Source organism: Phascolarctos cinereus, unplaced genomic scaffold (assembly GCF_003287225.1).
Source record: "Phascolarctos cinereus isolate Bilbo 61053 unplaced genomic scaffold, phaCin_HiC Scaffold_726;HRSCAF=1367, whole genome shotgun sequence".
In the NCBI taxonomy this organism is placed as follows: Eukaryota; Metazoa; Chordata; class Mammalia; order Diprotodontia; family Phascolarctidae; genus Phascolarctos; species Phascolarctos cinereus.
Window position 1 is genome coordinate 17,646,509 of NW_027556098.1, and position 4,008 is coordinate 17,650,516.

A 4,008-nucleotide genomic window follows, 5' to 3' on the forward strand; every position below is an offset into this window, starting at 1 on the left:
TTCCACTTAAGTTTGCTATATCCATTCCTTCAGCTATGATAAATTATGAATCATTTTCAAATGAACATGTTCCTTTTATCATTTTTCCTTAAATAACTTAAATAACTCAGAAAAGAGACTGTGAGATTCTTCTCATTATTTAAACTTGATTATTATCTGTTAGGTCACTTATTTAATAAAATCAATTTCATTCAAGATGCCATTTGTACACTGGGCAACCACCATTATTGAATTTATTATAAATTGGATTATTGTTGAATGAGACAGCTAAGTGGCACAGTGGATAGAGTACTAGACCTGGAGTCTGGAAGACCTAAATTCAAATGTAACTTGATACACTAGTTGTATGACCCTAGGTAAGTCACAACCTCTCAGCCTCAGTTTCTTCACCTATAAAATGGGCATAATAATAGCAGGGTTGTTGTGAACATAAAACGAGAAAATATTTGGAAAGTGCTTTACAAACCTTAAAATGTCAAAAAAAATAATGCTGGCAATTATTATTATTAAATGAGTCCTGGAAGCATACTGATTTTCATATCAAGCATAATGAAAGACTGTCTCTGTCCCATGATCTGTCTCAATGTAATTCAGTAGACAAGATCCTGAGAAACATGAATCACCTCCATTTGCTATTAATTTTTGCATTTAATGCAACCAATATAAGCCTAACTCATTCTTTATTAATATTTGAATTTAACAAAATTAACGCATGCATTGCTGAACTGATGGGCCAAGCTCAGGATCCTGACCTTCAAAACACAGGGACCAGGCTCCCATAAAAAATAAGTGGGAAAATGAGACACTACACTGACTCAGCTATTTCAGAGACTTTTATATTTGAATTGCCTCCCCAAAGTACCTAAATTAATTCTAAAATTAATCTTAAAAGGTACTACTTAGTTTTGCAACCCAGGAAGTATTTTTCCCTAAAAGCATATCGAAAGAAACAACAGGGCAAAGAATAGATGAATGAATGAAGAAAGCATTTAAATTGCTAACTTTATATTTTTTCCCACATTAAGTCTAAGAATACAAATACAAAAACCAAAAATATCTCCTGCCCTCAAAGAGCTTTAGGAAACCACACAAAAAGAGGAAGGGTGTCCATGGAAGGGTCTTTTGGTCAAGAAAGTGACTGGGATAGTGAGTGGAGCCACTGGGGATTGACATTTCTCATCTAGGAATAATGATAGAAGAGATGTGACCCAAGATTTAAACTTGGTGAGATCAGGGACAAGAAAGGCCTTCTACAAACAAGGAAGCTAGCTAGAAGAAGACCAGAGATCTGGGAGGGAAATAAAGTGAAGCATGTCTGGAACTGTTCATGAAATAGTGGTTGGGAAAAGACATTCACCAACCAGTATAGCTGCCCCACAGCAGAGGTTTATAGAGGAAATTGAAGAGTTGGGAGTTTGGCATAATGGATAGAGGTTGTCTCTGATTTAGGAAGAGCTGAATCAAAAAATATTTACTGAGCACCTACCATGTCTTAGGCACTATGTTAAGCGCTGAGGATAATATGAAAGTCAAATGATGATCCCAACTCTCAAAGACCTTATAGTCTAATGGGGAAACAACATGAATAAATTGGAGATAATCAACAGAGGGAAGGCACTAGCATTAAATCAGGAAAAGTTTCTTGCAGAATGTTGGATTTCAGTTGAGATTTAAAGGAAGACAAAGAAGCCAGGAAGTGGAAACAAGGAAAAAGAGAATCTAGGAATGGGGAACAGCCTATGAAAACAACTGGAGAAGGGAGATGGAGAGTCTTGTAGAAGACATAGGTGTGGTGAGGGAGGTCAGTGTCTCTTGATGGGGCAGAGTTTGTGAGGGTTACTTGGTGTAAAAAGCTTAGGAAAGTAGGAAGGGGCCAAATTAAGAAAGGCTTTGAGTGCCACACAGAAGAATTTATTTTTGATCCTGGAGGTTATACAAGGCCATTGGGATAATGATAAGTGTTAGCAGGAATGGTTTCAAAGAAACCAGATAAGAATTGAGTAAGTGAATGTAGAGTGAAGTGAGTAGAAGTAGGGGAACAACTTATAGAATAATTTTGTAAAGACAAAAAATTTTTAAAAAAATGTAAGAACTCTGTTCAAAGCAATGATCTGCTATAATTTCAGAGGACTGAAAATAAAGCTTGTTAATCCCATCCTTACAAAAAAGTGTAGAATGAGACATAGTTGTAGACATAACCAATGTGGGAATTTGATTACTTGATTTTGTATATTTGTAACAAGGGCTTTTGTTGTTGTTGTTGTTTATTTTCTTTTTCCTTTCCAAGGGTGTTAAGTGAAGAAGAGAAAATAAAAGTTTAAATGAAAATAATGAAATCTAAAATGAAAAACTTAAAGGTGTGGCTAAAAACATGTAGCCACTCATCAGAAGGACCATCATCAGCTCCTAAAGCTTGCAACCTATTTTGTTCTAAGATGGAGGAGAGAAAAGAAACTGCAGAGCAGGAGTTCCCCTCTGTTTACTCCCTATACTGATAAAATCAAAAGTCTACACCCCCCACTCCAAGAAAAAAGAGAGAAGGAAGAGAGTTTTGTATTCTCACTACAAGAACCCCAACTAACATTCAAATGTCCAGCAACAAGGACATTACAGCTAATGTTAACGCCTTTATGGAAAACTGAGAGGAGAGGAGGAGACATTTCTAGGGCAAGTCTAATTTAAGTCAGAATTTACCTATCTGGAGGACTATAGATTCAGAGCTTAGAGCTCCTCTAGGCCAACTAGCTCATTTTACAGAAGAGGAAACAGACCCATAGATATCATGGTGCTCATCTAAGATCGCACAGATACTAAGGAATATAGACAGGATTAAAAATCAGGGATTCTGACTATACATAAATCCAGGCTTCTTTACATTGTGTAGATTGAATTGGAACTGAGCTTTTAAATTTCATCCAAATATTAATAGTTCCTGGGAAATAAGGCACTTGAAGACATGATTTTCACCTCAAAAGTAATATTGTTGAGATTTAGAAGTTTAGGGGTCCTGAGACCCCAAAATCACAACATGTGGGTCCTGCCTGAATGAATTTGACCCAAGCCTTCTTTCACCCAAAGACAAGGTTTATTAGAACATCTGCCACATTGGCGAGACTCTTGAGGAACCTGAACATTTGTGAGCTATTGGCTAGGTTCTCAAGGAAGCTGAGCAGTGGCTAGATTTTAAGAATCTGAGCACCTTAATGGAAACAAGATGGACCTTATATACAGAAAGACTGTGGGCAGGATCTAGGAGTGGCTAAGTGGTTTGGGGTACCTGGAGGAGGAGTCTGAAGAAGATCTGGATGGGAGTGACCAGTAAGTTGGGATGAATAGAACACCTGGGACCTGGACTATGTGGCCAAGGGAGAAGGGAGTCTAGAGAGGATTAAGGGTGAGAAGTGGCCAGGGGCCATCTGGCCATAATGAAAAGCCAGTTGATAGGATTATAGACTCAGGAGAACTCCAGAGATTTGGCCACGTGGGAAAGTCCAGGTTTTTTCCTTTTTTGGGTTCCAGATCCCATCCTCATCAATTCCCCCCAAACAAATGGAACTCGAATTTTTGGGGAGTAAGGGGCAAAGGTCTTGGCTTCTGAAACTGCTTCCTGCTGTCAAGGGGCCTAGAGCTGTCCCTGCCTAGAGGGGGTCCCAAAGAGGAGGTTGATTGAAACTGAGCATAGGCTGCATCCAGGGAACGACGTGGGGACATTGTCTAGTACCCACTGTTTGCTACCAACTGTAGGTGAATGGCCTGTAGTTTTGAAGACACAAATCTGACAGAAAAGACTGCAGGGCCCAGATATAACAGGATAAAACATCCTTAGTTCTGTTTGGATTCAGATAATTCAGTTTTTGAGGCAGCTAGGTGGTACAGTGGATAGAGCACCAGCTCTGGATTCAGGAGGACCTGAGTTCAAATGCGACCTCAGACACATAACACTTGCTAAGGTGTGTGACCCTGGGCAAGTCACTTGACCCCACTGCCTAGCCAAAAAAAAACAAAAAA